The 25,852-nt window shown below is 37.7% G+C and overlaps 1 protein-coding gene and 1 long non-coding RNA gene across 5 annotated transcripts in view; one reads left to right on the top strand and one right to left on the bottom strand.

Annotated features, from left to right (window-relative positions):
* Window positions 1-25,852, bottom strand: part of SLC39A10 (solute carrier family 39 member 10) — a 118,090-nt gene that overhangs the window by 62,697 nt on the left and 29,541 nt on the right. The window lies entirely within an intron of this gene.
* LOC147916339 (uncharacterized) lies at window positions 99-24,165 on the top strand. Its single transcript, XR_015553246.1, has 7 exons — window positions 99-390; window positions 6,371-6,475; window positions 8,427-8,573; window positions 18,885-18,991; window positions 20,772-20,857; window positions 21,665-21,819; window positions 22,884-24,165. It is a non-coding gene; the product is annotated as an uncharacterized LOC147916339 (long non-coding RNA).

Below are 25,852 nucleotides of genomic sequence, written 5' to 3'. Positions count from 1 at the left end.
ACTTTTAGAGACTGTATTTCAGCCTGGAGATTGAGGCCCCAGCTCCAGATCTGAAGCCAGAGAAATGTAAAAGGTACATTGCGTTCCTGTTCTTTGAGGCCTGTGGCACTGTGTGACATTTAACATGTCAAGCTCATGGTCAGGATGGGAAGTGGGGCCTGTGGGGCAGTCTTTTTCTGATCCCTTGAGAAACTGTCTCCACCGTCTCATCTAAGCTGCTGTTCCTAAAATTAAGATAAATAGGCCTTGGGAGCTTGCATGGACGTTCTCCTTGGAGGATCACAGCTGCCCTTGCACCCCTTTCTAAAGAGCAGGACTTGTGTAACTGAGAAGGCCATCTTCTTCCACAGAGCCCACCACTTTGAGGAGAGTACACAAAGCCAGGGAGAGGTGAGTCCTACCCCAGAGTCCTACCCTGGGGAGAGACAAATTTGACTGATGTGACTGTTAAGTGAGATCATTCTGTTTTGGTAGGCTCATGCAATAAAATGAGTTGCAGGCTATCTGCAGAAACAAAAATAGATTGGAGAAATGAAACCAAACAATTCAAGCAACTCTCCACCCATGGTGGAAAAATTAACTTCTGTGTGATTTGCCTAGATGATGCTAACATTAAACTAGCCAGATCCCTTAGTTTCAATTCATCATAATACAAACAAAAGGCCTTTAGCATTAGACAGCCCCACTGGAAGAAAGACAGTAAGGGAGAGGCTCTGATTTGCCATGGCAAGTCCTTTTGAAAATAAGAATGAAGTCTAGCCTAGAGGAAAGAGGAAGACCTACTCAGAAGAATGAACAAAAGCAAGAAGCTCAGAGCTGGAGCCAGGATGACAGGCAGACCACACATTTGCCCACATGATGGTGCCCGGAAGGCTTCTAACCCCAAACCTACTCTATTGTGCTCACCAATCCCTGGAGTTCCACATTTAGAACGTCATTCCTAGGCCTTGAAACCAAGGAACTTTGACCCCTAGGGAAGTTACTGCCATTGTATTACTTATTTATATTGCTGTGAGAGTGTATTTTTTCAGGTCTTTTCTGAAGAGGAAGTTTTAAGTAGGGAGAAAACATGGTTATTTAGATTCCTAATGGTAGTGTAGTAAAAAGGACAGAAGGAAAACTAGATAAATTGCCAGCTTCTTAATCTTGCTTCTAGCCAGCCTTGTTCACTCACAGAATACTAAGATGAAGAAAAACAGTAGGCTTGGTAAGCAGCCATTTGTATCAGCCATGGGGCCTAGATGCCAGTAGGCAGCCATTTTGGATCTTTTGGAACTCTGGAGGCACAGCAGAGATCAACTTTCCGAACTTTAACTCCTAGTCCAAAGGAATAAAAAAAAGTAACAAATATCCACATGAATATTGCAAATTTGAAGAGTATTTGTGGATGGTTACACTTCAATTTGAGGACAATTATCAACGTGGAAATGAATTTGCAATAAGTTACCATGTAAATAATTTCAAAAACAGGTTTGTTAGTTTAACTGGTTAAAATGAATAAGCTCATTTTTAAAATTCATTTTAAAATGTCATCATATGAGAGCAAATTTCAAATTTTGCCTAGGGTTTCCAAGATAATTAATAATGAGACCCATTACACAGCTGACATTTCGGAAAGCAATCAAGTATCTCCTAAAATCAAGACACACTTGGTTTATCTTAACAAATATTGCTTACCTTTATTTATTAAAAATTTGACAGTAAGAATGCTGCTAAATTCTAAATATTAGGGGAGGCAATAAATGAATTATCAAAACAAGAGTAGCTTGTAGAGATTTCTGAATTTTTCTTGCACTGTTTCTAAGTAAAGCTCAAATCATATTTTATTTTTACTAAAATAATTTACTAATATCTTTGCATTCTTTATAAAATCCCATAAACCACCTTTTCTCACCAGCACACATCTTTAGAGACGTTTTAGAAACTTCCTGATGTTTTGTGAAGAATGATTCTGACACTGCCCAATAGTTAGCAACCTACTACACTTGATGATCTCACCTACAGTCTCCAATGATTTCTCTAAGCAGTTATGTTCACAGTCTTTCTACCCTAACCACATGAAGGTGTATGGTTTAAAATGTGCCAGGCACCATTTTAAATGCTTTAAATAGGATAAGTCATTTTATTCCCATGACAGCCCTGTAAGGTAGGTGGTATTATGCCCATTTCACAGATGAAGAAAACTGAGGTGGTTACATAGCATGTGGCAGAGTCAGGATCCCGGTCCAGGCAGTCTGGCTCTGGAGGCTATGCTCTTAACCCTTATATTACCTTTCCTTTATGTCAAGACTATGCGCAGGTCCCGATTTTTGTGAAGATATCTATGTTACTTTCTCTGCAAAAGTTGGTAATTAAAAAAAAATTAATAGAACCATAAACTGGTGGCTTCCCAATCTGTAAATGTTGCAGGTCAATGGAAATTTTAAATAGAATAAAGAATAGAATAAAAACATTTCAAGATACTTATAATGTGAACATTTGTTCTTTTCTGGTTTATCTTTCAGCTTGACTAGCTTGAATCAATTCCAAAGAGATGTTTATTCCAGTCTCTTAAATTAGAATGTTAATTATCCAATCTGGTTACACATTTAGTTGAAAGCTTTCCTCTCTTTATGGTGATTTGATGTAGTTGTTCAAGTGTTTATATATACCAGTAAAGTTGTATTAAAAATTAGGCAGAATCAAGTGTATGTTAATGACATCGTACATAGTCATGTAAATATGAGCTACTAATGTGCTAATCAATGAAGAACTGGTCAGGTGCAGACAAATATATCCCAGCAGATTTAAAGTGAAATTCATTTAGGGAATTAAAGGTACACTTCAACATTAGATTTATGTGAATCTACATCCTCTGCAAGTCTACCTTGGAAAAAAGAAACAAATGAAAGTATTAAGGGATGGAAATATCTTCGAGCAAAAGTTTGTGTTCCTTTACCTGCAAGCCACTATGTTAAGTAGCTGGGATATGAGTGTGAACAAATATGATTCTTGCCCCTAAGTAGCTTACAGTCCAGTTGGAGAGGTAGTTAAAGAGGCAATTACAGGGGCCGGCCCCGTGGCGTAGGGGTTAAGTGTGTGCGCTCTGCTGCTGGCGGCCTGGGTTCGGATCCCTGGCACGCACCGACACACTGCTTGTCGGGCCATGCTGTGGTGGCGTCCCACATAAAGTGGAGCAAGATCGGCATGGATGTTAGCCCAGGGCCAGTCTTCCTCAGTAAAAAGAGGATTGGCATGGATGTTAGCTCAGGGCTGATCTTCCTTACAAGAAAAGAAAGAGGCAATTACAGTACAGAGTGGCAGTGCTATGTTAGAGATAGGTATGGGTTGCTATGACAGCAAAGGCCAAAAATGGCTTCCAAAAGGAAATGACATCCAAGGTCTGACTTGAAGAATGAATAGGGGAGAGCCAGGTAAAGAGCAGGGGGCAGAGCAACTAAAGCAGAAGAATAAAGTGAGTGGAAGTGGGGTTCTCAGTTTGGGGAAGTAAAACACATAGTGTTGGTGTGTGTTTTGGGCATAGGGGATTGGGAGAGAGAGACAGGACGGGTAAGCAGGACTATAGAGTCTAAATGCTACCCTGAGGGCAGTAAGAACTGCTGAAGGATTTTAAGCAGGCAAGTGGCATGATCACAGGAAGTGGACAATAGGATTAGTTAGATGGGCAGAACAATGGTATCCCCAAAGAAGTCCACATGCTAGTCTCTGGAACCAGAGAATATGTTAGTTTACCTGGCAAAGAGGAATTGAAATTGGGGATGGAATTTGGTTGCTAATGGGCTGACTCTGGGATGAGAGTATCCTGAATTAGCCAGGTGGGCTCAATTTAATCACAAGGGTCCCTAAAAGTGGAAGGAGACAGAAGAGGAGAGTCAGAGGGAGATGTGACTGTGGAAGAGTGATCAGAGAGATGCAATGTTGCTGGAGACAGAAAGCCACAAGTTAAAGAATGTGGGCGGCTTCTAGAAGCTGGAAAGGGCAAGGATATGGGTCCCTCCCTAGAGCCTCCAGAAAGAATGCAGCCCTGCAGATACCTTGATTTTAGCCCAGTAGACCTGTGTCAGACCTCTGACCTACAGAACTGTAAGATAATAAATTTTTACTGTTTTAAGCTGCCGAGTTTGAGGCAATGTGTTATAGCAGCAATAGAAAACTAATATGATTAGGAAGCTATTATAGCAATAATCCATGTGAGAAGTCATTGGAGATAAAGAGAAATTGTTGGATTTGAGAAGTGTCAAGGAGATAGGATCAAACTGGAACCTCAGCTTTACTTACTAGCTGTGGCTTTGAAAGCCCCTTCTTAACCTGATCATTCAGCTTTGTTTTAAATACCTATAGAATGGGCAATACTTTGCAGAGTTCTGTTTGTTTTAATTTCTATTTTTATCAAGGTAGTACATTAACATTAGCTTTAAAATTCAAATAGAAGTACATGCTACAACGTGAATGAATCTTGAAAACGTTATGCTAAGTGAAATAAGTCAGACAGAAACAAATATTTTATGATTCCACTGATATGAGACACCTTGAATAAGCAAGTTCATAGAGACAGAAATTACTACAACACAGGTTACCAGGGACTTGGAGGGTGGGAGTTTGAGGGAGAGAAAGAATGGGGAGTTAATGTTTAATGGGTCAGAGTTTCTATTTGGGATGAAGAAAAAATTTTGCAAATGGATATCAATGAGGGTTGCACAACATTGTGAATGTACTTAATGCCACTTAACAATACACTTAAAAATGGTTAAACGTAAATTTTATGTTATGTATATTTTACCACAATAAAAGATACAATGATTAAATTTATTCAATTTTATTATATGATATCTTAGTAGCCAGAAAAAAAAGGTGAAAATTTTAAGTGGATTCAGCTTCATCTACTGATAAATACAAGTCAATAAAACCTCTTTGCTTGAGTATTATACCTTAAAAATGGCTAAAATGGTACATTTTGTTATGTATATTTAATCACATTAAAAAAAATTAAAATAGAATAAAATCAGCAGTCTGACTCTGGGTCTACTTCCCCAAAACAAAATTCAGTTATTCTAGCTTTTCCCCAAGGATTTGTATTTTAAAATGTTATGCTTATCCTGCCATTTCATCAATCTTAGGTATCTGCTATTGAGTTTCAATGAGGAAGATCAGTCTTTAACTCTCTTAAATACGCATAATCATAATCTGAGAAATCGAGGAGTCTGCTCCTTACATAAATTTCCAAATATCCTCTTGTTTCTAGGCACACACTTTACCTCCTTTCTCAAGGGCCCAGGGCTTTCAATTCTCTAGTGTTTCTAGAGCGCTAGAGCACCAGTGGGCTTCCTTCTCTCCGCCATTCCCATTTCCAGGGACTAAGTTCCCAGAGGAAATAGTTGACCGTTCCATTTCCATCTTCCAAAAATGATTCGTTACTCTTGAATATTATCTTGTCTGTATTTATAGATGTATCTTGTTATTTCTTTTTTGTGAGAAAGATCAGCCCTGAGCTAACATCCATCCCAATTCTCCTCTTTTTGCTGAGGAAGACCAGCTCTTCCTCAGCAAAAACTAACATCTATTGCCAATCCTCCTCCTTTTTTTTTTTTTCCCTGCAAAGCCCCAGTAGATAGTTGTGTGTCATTGTTGCACATCCTTCTAGTTGCTGTATGTGGGATGCGGCCTCAGCATGGCCGGACAAGCGGTCCGTCGGTGCGCACCTGGGATCCGAACCCGGGCTGCCAGTAGCGGAGCGCGCGCACTTAACCGCTAAGCCACGGGGCCGGCCCTATCTTGTTATTTCTTAATACCATTTTTGTGAGTTTTAGTGAAGGAGCAAAAATAAACACACGTTCCAGCTGCCATGGTTGACCAGAAGAACACCAGGATTGCTTTTAAGATTAAATGAACTGATACAGGTAATGAGATAATGTAGGCAAAATGCTTTGCAAAGTTCCTGACATCTATCAAGGTCTAATCAATAGTAACAAGGTTGCTGTCCCCGTCATCATCACCATCATCGTTTATCCGAGCAAAAAGTTGTTAGTATGGACTACAATGGAATTCCATCAAGTACTGCCTACAGACTATCACTGTTGATTTTCCAGCATTAATTACATTTGATCAGAAATTTGTTTTTCTTGGGGAAAAAAAGTAATTTTCATGGTGTGTTTATACAGTAGAATGTTCTGCAGATGAAAATGATAATCTAGATACCTGAAACTTTCTCATCCTTTAGGTTTTGCTTTCTCAAAGAAACCTCTCTTCCCCTACTCTAACTCCCCATGATTCTCTCTCATTGTATTCTCTTTCCTTTATGGCTCTCATCACAGTTTTAACTTCTCTCTCTCTCTCTCCCTGTGTGTGTGTCTTTATGTTTTGTCCCTAACAGACTCCTCAGGACAAGGGGCCATGGAAGTTGTAGTCACCAGCAAGGCCCACTCAAGGCCCAACATAGTGCCCTCAAGGGCTCTGTTTTGAATGAATGGAACACCAGGTATAACATAATATAGGACATATAATGAGATGCTGTGTTTGGAGAAATAAACACGTAGAAGTAGTTTGTAAACTACATTAATAGTAGTGGGATTTGGGGGGTTATCAGCATTTTGGAGCTTCTCTATTATAGTACTGTTACTACTACACTTATGAACATTTATGAAATGTTTACTGTGTGTCAGAACTTTCTTAAGTGTTTTACATACATTATCTTATTTAATCCTCACAATAACCCTATGTACTCTTATTACATCCATTTTACTGATAAGAAAACAGCAACAGAAAAGACATGTGACCTGCCCAGCTGGGGACACCAGCTAAAGTTCCAACCCATGTCCAAGGTCAAAGCCCTTGATCTTAAACCACTAAGATATTTATCCTGTGTGTGCGTGCGCATATGTTTGCGATAGAGAAGAAAATGTACTTGCTAAATTCGAAAATTCTGTTTTTGCCAACAAAAATGTTCTTCTGATGCTATAAAGATAGCGGTGGCTGAATTATTAGAATGGCACTTCCAGCTTTATACACCTCCAAGACCAAATCCCCTCCATTCACACTTCCCCTGGCTCTTTGGAGGCACAGGTAAACTGAGGCTTCTACACCAGGTACACCAGGAGTACCAAAACCACGTGTCTCCAGTTCTATCTTGTATGTGGGCTGTGTCCCAGGAGACCCAGAACATGAAAGCCTTTTATCGTCTAAGGGCAGAAAGAGTCCACAACAAACATTATAAATATCTTTACATTGAATCGTATGTATGCATGTGTGACTATTACTCTTTTCTTCAACTCTGTATAATTCACATGAAAAAGAGTGGCTACTTTTGAGTATAGTTCTAGCATGAGTCTCTTCCTGTATGTTTCCCCGTTCTTCACAATTTATGTTAGGATACCTGATTTATTAGCCATGTTATAAATATAAATGGAATGTATCCTGACCCTTCCAGTTGATATTGATTGCAAAATAACCAAGCTCTTAAGCAGAGATAGTTTGTTTTCTTTTATAAACATTTTTGTTAAATAAGAACCCCACTTGGGGAATATTTGCATCTTTGCTATCATCAAAGAGAAATGTTATGAATCACTTGTATTGTCTTGTATGTCCCAATTTTCCTTTCATAACTGTATAGATAGAAGGGAGTAGGAAATGGAAATTAGGTATCAACAGAATTATCAAAATTTCCAATTACTCTGCTGTATGAAACCCCTGGAGAATTAGCCAGTCCATCCAAAGACTAGATCAAAGACTAGATCCTAGAGAATGGGTCCCTCAAATTAAATTCTAGATCCAATATATAATTATGCCCCTTAGGACTTTTAATGAAGGTTGAAAGACAAGGTCAGAAAGCCTAGAAGTTGGGAAATCTGTGTGTGTGACACTAAAGTGGTTCAGAGGCCTAGAGTGCCTGTGTCAGACCAGGTGGTATTTTTGCTACTGAAATGAAGATCAGATTGGAAAATTATCATGATCACCTAGAAAAGAATCTTTTTTGAATTATGTTCCTAATTAGTATCTGTCAAAATGTCTTTCGAGGCATTCCAAGTCTTCTTGTCTAAAAGCTACACCAAGAGCCAAGATATTAAATGATACTAAATAACACAGTGCTACATGATAAAAATGTCTAATAACAAGCAGTTATAGCGTTTACTATATGCAGGCACTGTTGTTCCACCCAAATCTTACATTATTATTGAAAGTCAACAGAGAAATATTAAATCTGCATAAAAGTATCCTCAAACCTACTCCCACTTTTTAAAGAAGTGCTATTCAAAAAAGGCACTGCTTGGCCAAAAGTGCTTTAGTCAGTGGCTTGAAATGCAGTCGGATTTTAATATTCCTGATAGGGATATAGGTAGGAGATTCAGGTAGATTCTAATAAATATGTGAACTCGCTTGAGATATTAACAGGGAGCCATGTCTTTTCTCCCAAACTTTTACACTGCTCACAGGACCAGCTACTTACCATGTAGGTCCCAGTGCAAAATGAAAACATGGGATCCCTGACCAAAAGAATTAAGAATTACAAGACGGCAACAGCAGAGCAACAAACCAAGCACAGGCCCTTCTGAGCGTGGGGTCCTATGTGACTATTAGAGGTAAGGATCATGTGAAATTTGTGAAAAGTATGAGACAATCAGGAAATTTTTAATGCTGACTGGATATTTGATAGGAATTATTAATTTTTTAATGTGTGATAATAGTATTGTACTTTAAAAAAAGTCCTTATGTTTTAGAGATATATACTGAAGTATTTATGGATAAAATAAAATGTCTGAGATTTGCTTTAAAATAGTCCAGTGGGAGTGTATAGGTGATGCAAGATTATTCATATGTGAATTGTTGAAGGTGGGTAATAGTGATATGGGTGTTCATTTTACTATTTTCTCTACTTTTGTGTTTTAAAACTTCCATAATAACAGTAAAAAAATAAAGCATTGCAATAAATGCAAATTAGACAGATATACTACCTAGTATCTGTAATGTTCAAGGAATTAGACCAAATTATAGCACATAAATGAGTTTATAAATCGAGAATTTTTAAATGTAATTTTGGAAATAAGGTTTCAGAAGTAGTTGGTAATTTTTTCCTCTATATTTTATCTAAGAACTTGAAATATAGAACAATAGCTTTGTAGCTGGAATAGATCTGAGATAACCAAAATGTATCAGTAGTGACATGAGCCAAGATAATGCTGTCATTCCTTTGCCTGGCACTTGTTTTTTTTAAATAGTTAGATTGGTCATGTGTGGGGCAAACTGGGCATGCCTTGAAAGTGATGCAAATGTGACTTTAAAATTATTTGGCTCCATTCCAAAACAGACCAACTCTCTTTGGAGGAAACAAAAAAATAACTAATTTGCATTTAACCCAATTGAATTTTTGGCTATGTTTAGAAATGAAGCTCTAATGCTCCTATTTATATTTTATTTTATTTGAATTTATTTGAATTTTACACTTTGTAGCATTCCACATTCATAGTGGAAGCAAAGCACATCTTTTAAATACTGCATTTGTGCAGTATTTAAACTAGTACTCAACACTGGTCAATAATAAGTTTGGTGACTAATAATCAGTCAGTTCTAGATTAACCTGGTAATGGGAGTGGTGGTGAGGGGTAGAGAGGAGGTTAACAGCTAATACAAAATGACTGTAACAGTGAAGTTCTCATAAGCTCTTCTTTATCAGAGATGGATGAACTGACCTGCGAACTAACCATCATTAAGGGATGGTAGAATCTTATCAGTTTAGGGCTGGGGAGGCGAGCCCTGCCAATGATACATGATTGGCCAAGAGAGGAAAGGTAAGGAGGAGACTGGGAAATTCAGGTTCAAGATTCCAGTTTCTTCTCCTTTTTTGTCTCCCTCATCTAACCCCAACCTACCATAGGTTGGCACTTCTTTCACACCATCAGTAATTAGCCACAGTTATTCTGCAAGGTGGCTTATCCATTCCAAAAATTAGTAGAAGAGGTGATAGTATAACTGAACATCATCTGACTTATTTGAATGTATAAGTACAATATTATCTAATAACTGTATTCTATGAAGCATAGACAGAGATTCCATGGTTTTTCTGGGTTTACGGTATTGAATCAACCCACACAATAGAAACAAGGTTGGACAAATTCAGAAGAAGGGCATGCAGCTCTTAGTATTTCTATGCACTCTCCCTTCTCTTTCCTCCCTCTCATAGCCAAGATTCTTAAAAAGACTTCTTTAAACAACTCAATTGACCCAGTTTCTCAACTCACTTGTTGAAATTGGGTCCATCCCTACCAGGTCATCCAAATTGCTAGCAATGACCTTAATTACTAAATCCGATGGTCACTTTCAACTAGTATTCTGTTTGATTTCTCTGCTCCTTTTGAGGCAGTTAACCACTTCCTCCTTCAAATGCTCGGGGAATTTGGATTTGGTGGTAGGTTAAGAAAACATGCCGAGGACATACAGCTTGAGAAGTGCCTTTTTCCCAGGCTAACTGCCCCACCAAATAAGGTTCCTGCTTAGCTATCCCACCTCCAGGCTTGGTCCCCTTTAGGTATAATAATCCGGCTCTCCCTCCTCCTTTTTTTTTTTTTAAAGATTTTATTTATTTTATTTTTTCCCCCCAAAGCCCCAGTAGATAGTTGTATGTCATAGCTGCACATCCTTCTAGTTGCTGCATGTGGGACTCGGCCTCAGGATGGACGGAGAAGTGGTGCCTTGCTGCGCACCCAGGATCCGAACCCGGGTCACCAGCATTGCAGAGCGCGCACTTAACCACCAAGCCACAGGGCCGGCCCCCCTCCTCCTTTTAATAGCAAACGGCACTCTACTGATTTTTCGTTAACCTTTCTAGTGGCTCCTTTCCTGTCTTCAAGGGCTTTTGTTCTCTAAACTTCCGTACATGTAGGCAGTTTCTTCTGGGTCCTCTTATTTATCCTTCTACAACAGTGTTTGTCAAAGAGTGTTTTAAGGACAGCTTGCATCAATATCAGAGGCTCTAGGGGTTCTTGTTAAAAGTGCAGTTTTTAGCCCTCACCTAGTGAACCAGCATTTTGGGGATGAAGACCAAAAATCTGCATTTTAAATCACCTCCCAGGTAACTCATAAAAAAGTTCATGATTGAGAATTACTGTTCTACACACTCACCCTGGGTAGTTTTATCCAGTCCAAGGGCTTCAGTTTCTCTCTATACATTGATGACATATCTCTCTCTCTGTTGTCGTACATGAACATTCCACTTGGTATCTCATAGGCAACTTTTATAATTTAAAATGTCCCAAACTGCACACACTGTCTCCCAATTCTGCCATTCTTCCTCTTTTTTCCCCTAGTTCTCAAAATGGTTCTACTGTACTCCCAGGAGGGGGGAAAAAGCAGAAGTGAGATAGTCATTCTTGTCTCCTCTTTCACTTCACTCTCTCCTTATCTCTCTCAACTCCTGCTACTTGTCATCAAACCCAGATCCCTCCCCTGGTTAAACGTATCAATTAAACGTATTAGCCCACTTCTAATCTATTCTCCACAGTGAAGGTCAGAATATCACTAATTTGATCAGATTACTCCCATGCGTAAACTTTTCAAAGCCTCCCATTGACCTTGGTTAAACAATTTCAGCAACAAACAACATCCTGCCCGATCTGCTCCCATATTATCTCTGCAGATTTATCTCTCATTATTTCATTCTACAATGATACTGTCCAATATAGTAGCCACAAGCCACACATGGCTAGAGAGCGCTTGCGATGTGGCTAGTCAAAATTGAGCCGTACTATACGTGTAATTCACACATTGGATTTTTCAAACGTGGTACAAAAAAATGTAAACATGTCTAATAACTTTTCATATTGGTTACACGCTGAGATGATACGATTTTGAATATATTGGGCTAAATATTATTAAAATTAATTTTACTTGACTCTTTTTACTTTCTTAACGTGACTACTAAAAAATGTTTAATTACGTAGGTGATTTGCGTTATACTTCTACTGGACAATGCAGGTCTAGAACTCTATGACCCAGCCATACTGTAAGACCTGTTACTCCCTCAAATGTTGTGCTTTTCTCCTTGCTTGAAGTGCTTCCTCTCTTCTGCACATTTCTCCTTCCTTCTTCTGATCACCTCCTGCTTGTCCTTCAGGATTCAGTTTAGACATCACTATGAGGAGCTTCCCTGCCCCTTTCCCTTCGCAGACCAATTCTGGGTTAGCTCTGCCTCTTACACGCTCACAAATATAGCACATAGCTTGCAGTGTACTGCGCTTGTGATTTACTCATCTACCCCCAACCTATGTCTCCTATACTCAGCACTTGCTTGATTGCAGGACTGTGACTTGTTCAATGTAGTATCTTCAGCATCTAGCACATTGCTTGGTACAGAGTAGCTATGGAGTAAATACTAGTGAAATGGCTGCTGGAAATGAGTGCCCTGGACCCAGTACATGAAACATGGCTGATAATAGTATGTGTGGGAGGAGTTATGAATTAATTTTGTCTCTTCATCTTTAACCTGTCCACACCTATCAAACAACACCTCCAACCCTCTTGCTTCTTTTGCCTCCTGTAAAATTTTAGAACTTCCTCAGTTAATTCGAATGACGAAATGACCAGAGAACAAAATGATTGCAACCTTTGTCTTCTAAATATTTTTAAATTGCTTTACTGCTAGAAGATATTCACTGTGAGAAAAGTTACCTATTCGTTGGAAAACATTTTTATAGCATTTCTAAAGATCAAGTCTTTGCAGGAATTAAAATAAGACCTAAAATCAAGTCATTTTCTCTATAATCCTGCACTGCTGGCATTCACAGAGAAGTTTTGAGTACATCAGAAATTCTGGCACACTCACATTATAATTAACGTTTACCACGTTACTCTTGGTTAAAAGAAAAAATTAGTGTACGCCAAATATAAAAGCAGTAAGAACAGGCAGTAACTATTTTCTCAGTCTCCTCAGATATAAATTTTAAGTGACATCCTCAGTGTTCATCCAATTTGATCATTCTGGGTTTTTTTTTTTCAATGCTTTGAGGATTTTCATGGCACAGCCAAGAGTTTTATCTATTTGTGTTTTTATGAGATTAAAATGTCTAAAGGACTTATAAAGACAAATAACAGACCTCCCTTGAGGCACTACTTAACTGTTTTTACTGCTTTACTTCTACTTATTTACTTCTCAACACAGTGTTATGCCTATGTTCCCCACTCTGGTGAAATGGCTCACTCAAAAGTCGTTATCTGGGGCTGGCCCGGTGGCGTAGCAGTTAAGTTCGCACGCTCTACTTTGGCGGCCGGGGTTTGGATCCCAGGCTCGGACCGATACACCGCTTGTCAAGCCATGCTGTGGCGGCATCCCATATAAAGTGGAGAAAGATGGGCATGGATGTTAGCCCAGGGCCGGTCTTCCTCAGCAAAAAGAGGAGGATTGGCATTGGATGTTAGCTCAGGGCTAATCTTCCTCAGGGAAAAAAAAAACCATTATTGAATGGCAGTATGTGAAAGAGACACAGGAGCCCCTGAAAGTGCTCCCAATGGCCAAAACTGGAACACTTTGAGCAACAAAATTAATACAGTTTTGTATTACGACCCAAAGTATAAAATAAATATCCAGGAGTCCATACTGATATAAATAAATGATTAAATCAATTTAAAAATGGGGGAGAACAGACAAATATCCCATGCAGAGGAATTCCAAATAATTTATGTAGGTACTCCAGCTCCCCACCTTAAGTGTGGGCTAAACATAGTGACTTCCTTTCAAAGAGTGCAGTATGGGAAGGGGAAAAAATGAGTAACTTTACAGTGGGGACACCTGCCAAACGGTAACTCAGCCAGGTGAGCAAGGTCAATATCAACAGTGATAAATCATGTTGATAAATATATACCTTTGATGTAATGTGATTAAAATGGCACTTTACCTCTGTGGTCTTCCTCCCTAAAACCCGCAATCCTAGTCTAATCATGAGAAAAACATCAGGACCATTCTACAAAATAACTGACCAGTACTCTTCAAACTGTTAAGGTCAACAAAAACAAGGAAAATTTGAGAAACTGGCACAACCAAGAGGAACCTAAGAAGATATGACAACTAAATGTAATGTGATAACCTGGATGGGATTATAGAACAGAAAAAGGACATTAGGTTAAAACTAAGGAAATCTGAATACACTATGGACTTTAGTTAATAGTGTATCAATATTGGTTCATTAATTGTAACGAATATATCAAAGCAAAGTAAGATGTTAATATGAGAAACTTGGTGTTGGGTATATAGAAACTCTGTACTATCTACAATTTTTCTGTATGTCTAAAACTGTTCTAAAAATAGTTTATTTTTTTTAAGTCATCATTGATTCCTTATTTGCCAAGTCTTATTTCCTTTTTACAATCTTCATCCTGCACTGTACAATAATCTTTTCCTTGTGAAAACTCTCTCTCCCTTTAGCATCTTCAATAATACCTTCTCTGTGTTTTCTTCCTAATACTCTTTTCAAATCTCTAATACTGGATCATTCCTCTTCTTCTCATCCTTTAAGTGATATGTCCTAAGTTTCTACCTTTGACTGCTTTGTCATTATATTATCTCTCAGGGGGAAAGAAATCTCACCAATGCCTACAGCTTCAACTATGACCTTTATGTTGAACACTCCAAGATCTGTATTCTAAGCCCAATCTCTCTTTTAAAGGTCAGACCATATTTCCAACTGCTGAGTGGACATATCTACCTAAAGACTTTCAGAGGTATTGAACACAGTACATCCAAAGGAGAAACCCTCATTTTAAACCCTACTCTTGTGGTTTCTATTGTGTCGTCCATCATAGTTAAGAGCCTTATAATTTCCTCAGCCATCCAGTAGGATCCTTGCACATGCCCATGACTGTTTCCTCGACCATCATGATCCTCTCTATCTCATACAAATATTGTTTGATTCTGTTTCTACTGCTCCCTTTACTGTCACTGCTTTACTTTTGCTGAATAATTACCAATCCATCAATCAAACAGCCTTGGCTGACCTGTGGAGCCTGGAGGTGAGCCCAGGTGCAGCTGAAACCTTCAGTCCTGGTATAGACAGTGATATGGGATGTTATTGTTTTTGTGTTCCCTGGGAAAGAAAGAAGTATCCTCAGCTTGGAGCAAAAAATACCATTGTTTTGGGGGGCCAGGCCAGAGACTCAGGTTGATCCCCAATGGGCATGAAAGGCCGCTAACTGCCTCTGTCCACTTCCTATGTACAGCTTTTGAAGAAGGCTTTCCTCTATAATCTGGCAGTGCAGGAGTGCTGCAATATGAGATCCCTGTACCCGAGACCTGAAAACCCTTTGCCAACATTTCCCAAAGACAGGTCACGGTTTGCTGATTGCCACATGCCACTGGAAAAATTCTCCTTCGGCTTAACTGTGGCAGATCATTGCTGTCTAATCAAGCCATTAACTACTCCCCTCGCCTCATTTCCCTGTTAATAGAATCTTGATTTTATTGAGACAACATAAAATCATGTACACAGGGGAGGCTGAAGCTAAGCCCCAAATGGTAAATTTTTGCTTAGTCTGAACCAGGTAGTTCTCAAACTTTTCGGTTTCAGGATCCTTTTACACTCTTAAAACTATTGAAGACTGCAAAGTACATTTGTCTGTGTGAGTCATATCTATAAATATTTACCATTTTAGAAACTAAAAATTAAAAATTTAAATATATTTATTCCTTTAAAAATAAAAATAATCAACTCATTATATATTAATATAAATAATACTTTTATGGAAAAATAACTGTTTTTCAAAATAAGAAAAAAATTTTTGAGAAGTCTGCCTTAGTAGAAGATGTAGATTCTCATATCTACTTTGCATTCAATCTTTTGTTTTGGTTGAAATATATTAAGAAAATCCAGCCTCAATACAAATAAGTAGTTGAAAAAAGAAGTGTATCTTAATAGCCTCTTCAGATAATTGTGGATATTCTTTGATACTACACTGAAACTCAAAAAATGGTAGTTGCTCGAAGGTTAATTACCATGTGGAATCTGAAAACAGATCAATGAAATTTTATACTTAGTTACCCTTAAATCTTTTAGTGTATTTTGGTCTTTGAGTCTAACATGCATTGCTTATTGAGAAAATACTGGTTCACTGAGTTACACAGATCTTTCAAAGGCTGACACATTTCATCATACCATATCAAAAAGCACTTTTGTTAATATCACCACCAATATCATCAGAAAAATATTTAAGTACTGGAAAGCTGTCAGGCTCACAGTGGTGGATACAAGTTATCTGGCATTCTAATTTTCACCTGAAAGCTTGAATTTTATCATTTGCAACAAATACTGTCAGTTGTTTTCCTTGAAGTGACAGGCTCAATTTGTTCATTTTCAAGGAAACGTCTGCAAAATACCCAAGTCTCAATAACCATATTTTGTCAATCTTTCAAGTTAAGAAAAAAAAGTGTTCCATGAGAAAAGCGGCCATCTCAGCTCACAACTCAACCACACAATATGAGGCTGAGATAACAAAACCACTTCAGCATGTGCCAGAAGACAACGCAGACAACAGACCTCATAGGAAGGCCTGGCAGGGAAGAACACAATGACTATTAGTACATTTTGGTGTCACAGCCTTTATTTGCACTAAAAAACTGGAAGTGTTACCCACCACTGCTGCTTTTGCACCATAAGTGGAGGGAAAATGCAAATAACATCTGAGCATTATTAGGAGAAATGATTTTAACCTTGTGAACTCCCTGAAGGAATCTCAGAGCTCCCGTTTTCCATGAACCACTGCCAAGTGAAGCCAGTGCAATAGTCCGTTTCATTTTAGCAATTAGTTCTGGAATAAGTAAGTAACATAATTCTGGCCAGTAAGCCAAAGAGTCCTCTAGGAAAGATACATAGAAGATATGTAGAAGCAGAAATTTCTAACAAGATATGTAGACGCAGAAATTTCCCTTTTCTGCCCTCTGAACTTTGTCATCTACGTGGGAAACCTAGAAATAACCTGCCCAGGTAGAACAGCAACATACTGAATTTGGGAAGGTAGAAAGATAGAAAACATCTGGGCAAAATGATGTCGTCAAGTCGCTGAATTATTCAACTCTGGAAATGCCCTATCTCTAGAATCCTTGTTATGTGAGATGATAATTTTCCTTATTGTTTAAGTGGACTTTTAGACAGGTTTTCTGTTCCTTAAAGTTGAAAGCATCTTTACTCATATATAATCTTACACTTCCTGTCAATCCGTCACTATTCAAAAGACACTAAGATCCTGGTCACCTGAGTTTGATATATCCCAAACTCCCTGAAATAAGCAAGCAAAACAAAACTATTACCAGCCATTTAACAGTAGCTGGAAGGAGGCGTACCAAGTTGAACAACTAGAACAGGTGGATTATATGGAGGCAAATCTAATAAAAGACATAATTTTAAATTTTAGTAAAAACATGACAAGCCTTAAAAGGATTAGAATATAACACCAAAAATTCAGGGACTAAAAAACATTATCCCTGAATTATAGAGTAATCAGTATCAGAAAGTAACCAGATGTTCAGAGGCAAAAACCCTTGGAATATATCCAAGTGTCAAGAAATACAAATCACAGATTATGTAGTAGACCAATAGTAAAGTATTCATTATTCTGTGTTAACACAACCGGTGTTCTACCACCAAAGTTGGAGACGTGGTCATGAGTAACAGACGTAACAAAATATGTGTATTTGTGAATTGTCAGGTTACAGTAAAGAGTTCTTTTCAAAATAAAATAGGCCTATCTTTCGATACTTGAATGTGGATTTGAAGATTTCTAATTCAATTTTTTTTAACCTTTGATTATCACATGGTGAGATTCAGAAGGGGAAATACTTTAAATCAAAGAAACAAAGGTCTTGTAGGTAGAAAAAATTACTATTTTTTATTTTCTCCTGTCCACTTCCCCTGTGTGTCAGTGTAAAAGCAGAAATGGTCCACAGCTATTTGTGTCTTGCCAGATGAGAGTTCCTGCCTGTACAAGGGGAATCTAGTCCGTTGTATGAAGAATGGCTTTAGAAAAATAACATCTGTAAAAGTCAACATTCAACTGCTCTAATGTATAATAATTCTATAATTAAATGACATAAAAATATGTTTTAAGATCAAACATTAAATACCATTGAATTATTAACATTTTAATTCAGACTAGCTCTGGAATGAGGAGACATTACCGCATCAAGATCTATTATTTTAGTTTTCAGAATATAGAAGTGCTGTCTCTTTATCACCAGATGAAAAGACCACATTCTCAGGTAGAAATGGGTCTAAGTTGTAAGAGGATTGGATGAAACCATGATTCTTAATTCACATTAGCTGATGGAGTATTGCAATTGTTTGAAAGGAAGTAGATAGAATGAGAGCTGGGACCTTTCCTTGTATTTGACATTACCACTCAAATTCAACTTCACCAAAAAAGCTTTGATAAGAACAAACCATTGAACTTCTTTAGGCATAGCTTATCTCAAATCAAAAGCATGATGAAATTCCTCTTGTCTAACATCAAAACAAATATGGATAATACAGATCTCTAATATCTTTGGACAAAGAGCCTAAGCAATCAGGATCGTTACCCAAATTAAGAAGCACAGCCGTTGTGTGATGGAGCAGCTTCAGAACTGTGTTTTATAAAGGTAATTAGTGGTCTTATATATAGTAGTAATTGTGCATTTACTGAAGTTTTCCCTCCTGTGTCATAATCTAGTTGTTCTGTCCTTTATAGTTTATAAACATTGATGATTATATCCTTTAAATTTTGCATTGCTTTCTATCTTAGAATGTAGTAAAATTCATCTTGTATCGATAATATCGATACTTTTCCCACATCCCTATTGCAAACGGACATAGATGTTATATACCAGTAAATATTCTTAATCACAAATTAAGATTGCTTTCAAAGGCTATTTTTTTCAGAAATAACTCTAAATCAAAGACCCAGCAAGGATTAATCTATTTCCATTCAATAACAAGTTTTTTGAACCATCCTGAAGCACTAACAGAAAACAAGATATCAGCAACTTGTAAGTAAATTATAGTTAAATGAATTAAATTACAATTTCATCTAAAAATTCGGTCTCTTTTTTTTTTTTCTTTTTTTTTTTTGGTGAGGAAGACTGGCTGTGAGCTAACATCCATTGCCAATCCTCCTCTTTTTTGCTGGGGAAGATTACCTCTGAGCTAACATCTGTGCCCATCTTCCTCCATTTTATGTGGGACGCCTGCCACAGCATGGCTTGATAAGCGGTGTGTAGGTCCATGCCCGGGCTCCGAACCTGTGAACCCAGGGCTGCTGAAGTGGGGAGTGTGAACGTAACCACTACACCACCAGGCTGGCCCCCGGTCTCAGTTTTTAAAAAAAAAAATAAGTTCTTAAAACTTTGAAGTAATATTGTGTTTTGAGGGTATTGTTAAAAAGTTAACTTCAGCTTTTTTGAAGCAGCGGTACAGCTTTGGGCTAAGATATGTTTGGTATTTTACTTAGAGTTTGAATTTTTTTAATCAGAGATTCAATTTGAGATTTTAAACATAGATATCAAGTGAAATAACTATTTCAATTCTTCCAGCAATAGTGTGGAAATATTTCTTCTCCAAATTGTGCCTTTCAGTCAGGTGCCACAGGAGAGAATTACTTTCAAGTTATTGGTAGCCTTATTAGCCATCAGAAAAGAAATTTTGCCAAGTCGTTTGTATAATATAACTGCAAAGCACTTGCCATGACATACTGTGGAAAATATTAGGTGACAGAGACTCTTCCACCAATCTGGAACTGACACTCAGTCTGTGGCTCCATAGCTGTGATTGTATTCAGACGTAGACGTTGAGTTTGAACTCACTGCTGCTATTGCAGTCACCCAAGCCAAAGATGCTGGTGTAGAAGCAGTGTCAAGAGTAGTAACAGATTTGAGATATATTTTGGAGGTAGAATTGATGAGCCTTGGCTATAGCCTGGATAAGAGTTGGGGTGGGGGGGTGGTCAAGGATAACTCTTGGATTTCTGGTATCAGTAACTATATAGATGGAGGTATCTTTTACCAAAAGGGAGAAGACTGGAGGAGGGGCAGATTTGGAGGTGGGGGTGGGGATGAAGACTGAATAGTTTGAGATGTTTTAAGTCTGAGCTATGTGAGAGACATCTCAGTTGAGATGTCGAGTAGATAATGGGATATCCAGGTCAAGCTCCAAAGAGAAGTGAGTCAGGTAATCAATTTTGGAGTTGTCAGTGTGTAGTTGATATTTGAAACCACAGGACTAGATAAGGTTGCTCAAGAATAATTGCATCGAGGGCCAACCCCGTGGCTTAGCAGTTAAGTGCGCGCGTTCCGCTGCTGGCGGCCCGGGTTCGGATCCCCGGCGCGCACCAACGCACCGCTTCTCTGGCCATGCTGAGGCCACGTCCCACATACAGCAACTAGAAGGATGTGCAGCTATGACATACAACTATCTACTGGGACTTTGGGGGAAAAAAATAAATAAATAAAATTAAATAAATAAATAAAAAGTTAACGTTAAATGGGGCACACCTCGTTTAAAAAAAAAAAAAAAAAAGAATAATTGCATCGAATGTAAAGAAGGCCCAGGACCTCTGCCTGGAAAATGTGAGGAGCTGTCCTACCCTATTTTTACTAGACTAACTTCTCATGTATTTAGGTCTCTGCTGAATTTTTGCTTTTGTCAAAAGACTTTCCCTGACCCCTTAGACTAAACATTCCACTATGTCCTTATCCTGTTTCTTCAAAGTGCTTATCACAATATGCAATGAATTATTCATGATTATTTATTTTGTATTTATCTCTCCACTAGAAAGTATGTTTCCTGAGGGTAGGGGCCATTTGCTTCAATTTTATCCCCAGTGCCTGGCACGGTGCCTGGCACATAGGAAATACTAAGTAAGTATTGAGTAATGAATTGAAGTGGATGTGGATATTGATTGAATGTTAGATGAGCCTGCTGAGTGATAATGACAATTTAGCAATGGTTAAAATATAAATATATATATAACAATTGACGATATTAACCAATTACCGTTTATCTTGAGCCTTCGTAAGGGAAGAATAAATTAAATAGCAAAGGGTTCAGCATTTTAGTTTACTATTTCACTCTTTATGGAGGGTCTGCAATATGTGAATATTTATGGAGAACTTTGTTCAAAGTACAAACAATTCATTGGTTGTACAAGTGTTCTGTCATAAACTCCCAGAGTTTGGAGCCTGTGTTACTCATCTGTATCTCTCTCAGGGTTCTCCTATGTATGATGAAGAGCATAAATGTTTATTGTTACAATGTATACTTTATTTATTACATTAAAATGTTTCCTTATATGTTTCAGTGATAACTTTAGGAAACAAGGTGGACGTGACATTGATTTTGCTGATACTTTGCCATCTTACTCCAAGTGCCCATCTTTGTAAATGTTCCATATACCAGAAGTTCATTTCTAAAGTTTATTTTAATAAGTCTAACTCACAGAGATTTCTTCCACAAGGGACTTAATAAATTGTACACAGAGCAGACACTACCGAAAGTGAGAAGTCTGCAAAATGTGATATTGACCACAATCTGCTCCTGTCTTTGGCATTACTATTTCTCCCTAAGATAACCAGTGTTTTTTGCTGCCCCTTGGTATTTAGAGAGACTCTTTGCAACATCCGGCCATTCAGTATACTATGTACTTATGTACATTTTCTTTCTCTCAGACTTACTGTCCTGTTTCCAGTTCCTTCCTGGTCTTATTTCCTTTCATACAAGAAACTCTCTGGCTGTGGATAATAAAAAAATATTCTGAGACTCATAGAATGTTGGAATTGGCAAGTCCTTAGAAGTCTCTCTTCCCCCACTTTCAGCAACTCAGGTAGTTACATTATCTTCTGTTTTGTTAATTGGGGTAATATAATTGCCTTTAGGGTGTCTTGCTAATGGTGAGAAGCTGGTACTGCTCAAATCATATCACAGCCCTCTGTGTACACAGCAGGACGTAAACTGGCCACTTATTTAAATGAGCATGTGCACTGTTTACTCTGTTTTAAAATGAAAGATTGGACAATTATTGAAGTTGTAGCTGTTTTGTCTAAATAAATCGTTGTAGGTATGAGTCATCGAGGGATGTTTTTGTTTTGTTTTGTTTTAATGCAGATTTCTAGACCCACTGTTTCAAAATGTTTTGAGAGATGAATCAGGAATAAATTATCAAGTCATTATAGCAAATTGGAATTTACACATATTCCTGGTTAAAAACTCCTGATTTAGATCATTTCTTAGATAATAGTGAACCCTTAATTTGATACAGAAAAGTAATGCTTTAAAATACAATTTTAAGGCAGTCTTTGAGCTGTTGAGAATTTACTGATGCGTCATCATGAATTTATTTTCCCCAGGAAACGTAGATTAATGCTTTGAGATAAAAACAGCAAAGGAACATGGGAAGACATTTATGTGCAAGGAGAGAAATTATGTCTCCAGGCTGCAACTATTTATCAATTTTCCTGCCACTAAAACTTGCCAGCCAGTTTGTGAGCCTGAGATACAGATGAGTAATTCTGTATAGGAAAATCTTCTCTTTGGGGAAAATTTACTCAGGGAAATTATTACTCATTGATGATATTTTCCTGGACATTCTCTTCACTCTTATCTGCATTTTGTGCAGTTACTCACCAAGTGACCCTTTCTAAATTACTGCCTATGCTCTGTGATAAGAGTCCCTAAAATCTTCCCTAAAATCTAGAAGTGATTTGGTTTTTAAAAGGAAGCCCTTCTACTTTCATTTCCACAGAATTATAGAAGGCTTGTTTGAGGTTTTTTTTTTAAAGAAATAGTATGGATAAGTAATCATATTTTGTGGCCATGACAAAAAGTACTTGTATTATTTTCTCTTTTATATGTCAAATTAACATTTTGTTTATTACTCGCTCATCTCAGAGCTTCAGGAACAAAGCCACCAAAAAAGAAGAGGTAAATTGGAAAGCAGTCCTGCTATACCGTACAGTCAGACCGTCAAGACAGAATCTGATTTATTGCCGTCAGCTTCCACCATCTGAATCTGAGTGAGGCCTTCTTATCCCCAAGGGAGTCTGACAAATTTTAGGATTTCTGATCGTACAACTGCTATCTCTAGGGAGAAAATAAAGAGTACAGAACAGAAGAAAATATGAGAAGCTTTTCATCTCAAGATAGGGAAGGCTAGGACAGGGCCTCATTTAGAACTTTTAGAGGCCCGGAGCTCTGAAAAGATTCTGATTCCTCAGATACTGTTACATAAAGTCAGTACCAAGCTGTAAATTACCAAATGCAGAACTTACCTGCATACTTAAATTAAGAGCTTCTCTCCAGATTTTTCTGTTTATAAAAATGGATAAGTTTATCCTGGCTGAACTTTATTCAATTTTTGGTATCCCTGCTTTGCTGGTGTCGTGTCCATAGAGCGATCAAGGATAGGCAAAGACCTTATCTTAGATGTGCATTTTCCTTGCTCATGTCTCATCCCAATGCCTTGCACACAACAGGTACTTCATAAATGGGTTGGAGATGGGGACGGGTAGTGGCAAAGAAGCACTACCTTATATAACTGGATAATCAGAATAAGTTGTCAACAAAGTTTGCCTTACTGAACAAAGATTGTGACTATTCTTGAATGTATGTTACCAGCACCTTTTGAAATCGCCTTTTCAAAGTTTGCTATGTTATGAGTACAACTTTCAGGCTTCCCTTCTCCTAAGTAGGCAGTCACCGCATCCTGTATACCGCATCCTGTATCTGTAATACGTGGAAACAATAGGCCTTCTTTTACATATGGATACAACTGAAGGGGTCACCAGATAGTGACTGGTGAATGATCTCTCTCCTTTATTTTCTTCCTGACTATAAATTTTCAGGAAATGATAAAACTTTTATTTTAGATTTTGAGTCCTTGGTCTAATTTTTCTCAAGATATATGCCTAAGAGGGTGTGTGTGTGTGTATATGTATGTGTGGTTTTTTTGTTTGTTTGAATTTTGCTTTTCTTAACAAATGACTAAAACATCATTACTTTGATGGAATACTTTTGCGATGTTACAAGTATATTCACGATATTTTCAGGCTCTTTCAAAGGATAAGAAAGCAAGTTGCCGAGAAAGAAGACAATGTAAATAAAAGTAGACAATATAGTGTATTCATTTTGCCCCATTTAAAATTTGAAAATAAATCATTTTATAAAGCCGAAAGTGTTTTCATCTCTGGACCAAATTCTGTTTGAAAGGTAACACATGCAATTAATAGGTTGCCTTAAACTTTAGTTATATAGAGCCAAAATAAAAATTACTCTCGTTAAGATTGTGTGTGTACAGTACCGGTTATTTGCTTTACAGTAAATATTTAATTTAGTGTGGCCTCTCCTGTTTAAGAAATGTATACCAAGCCCAAAATACATTTATTTCCAGTACAAGAATCTGTCATTAACAAACAACCTATTTACAATAAATTATATAATACTGAGCAAGGTTGGAGTGGCGGGGGGGGGGGCGCGGAGGCTCTATGTTTTTATAAAAACTTATAAGGTCACTAAGGCAATTCTAAATGAACCTTAAACAGAAGTATTAATGTATAACTTACACTTACTGGAAAAAAAATCATATTATTGATAGAACAGTACACTCAACACCAATCATGTCGTGAAAACATATGCCGTTGTGTAATTTGGCAGAACAGCCCTGAATGCAATGGGCCTTTCTATTAAATGGATCTCAAATTCTATTTTAAAGTGACATCATTCACTTACATACTAAGCTTTCGCCCTTACTTTCCTCATCTCTCTTTCAATCATGTTTGCTCGGCTTAGCTGACTCAGTCTATGTAATCATTGCTTAGTGACCTTATCTCTGCGGATTCTCTAGCTAGTCCTTTCTGCTCATTCCTCAAGCCCAGACAACAATGATGTCCAAACTTTCTTTTGGGTTTTGATTGCAATTCACTTTGTCACATTTACCACAATTTCTCTTTCAAACACCTGAGTTCTCTTTAAACTCTAGTCCTTAGAAAATTACCTTGACCTGTGCCTGGGAGGCATGGCTGACTAATAACAGTTTTGGTATTGTCATCTAACTGCCTCAAACTGAAAATGTTCCCTCTACTAGGGAACCCAAAACAACTTCTGGGAATATTGGAATTCTTAAATTTAAAAGGAAAATTCTAAATCACTCATTTTCTAAAAAAGTGCAATAATAATAGTAAGAACCAATGTGATATAATGAAAGAGTACAGATTGGGAACCAGATAGATTTGAGTTTGAATCTCAGCACCACCATTTTCCAAGTAGGGGAAATTATTTAATTATCTGGGCCTCCATTTTTTCTTCTGTAAAATATTCCTTACATTACAGGGGTCTATGAAGATTTAACAAGATAATGTTTATAAAGCACCTAGCATATTTTCCTGTGCGTGGTTAAGTTGGTCATTGGATTTATTATGATCATAGGTAATTGTTCTATAAAAACACAATTAATTTTGTGATGCTTTGGATCCCTCCCCCCACCCCTTATCTGTTCTGTTCTCATCAAAGTCTGCCTGTTCATGTACAGTTACAAAAATCTACCTGTTTACATCTATCTTTCCAAGCCAAACTCTGTTCCAATGCTGGGTCACTTCCTACTTTAACTACTTCAAATTTATTCAGCCAGTTTGCACATCTCTGAATTGGTGAAAATTTTACCAGTAAAATGATCTTTTCGTGCTGGCCCTGCACTTTTTCTCTTTAATCCTACCTTCTGCTACTGCCAGCTCCTTTATCTGGAGAACTGGATCAAGTGATATGGGAACGCTTCAGGGAATGCTACTCCCTGTCTTACAGATAGCTTCTAAATTGGCATTGTTGACTTCTTCTACAAAGATATAAACAGCCCTTTGCCCCTGTGC

This window comes from Ceratotherium simum, chromosome 9 (genome assembly GCF_057802395.1).
Source record: "Ceratotherium simum simum isolate JZ-2026a chromosome 9, ASM5780239v1, whole genome shotgun sequence".
Lineage (NCBI taxonomy): Eukaryota > Metazoa > Chordata > Mammalia > Perissodactyla > Rhinocerotidae > Ceratotherium > Ceratotherium simum.
Note: the sequence above shows the minus strand (reverse complement) of the source record. Positions and strands in the feature narration are given on the sequence as shown.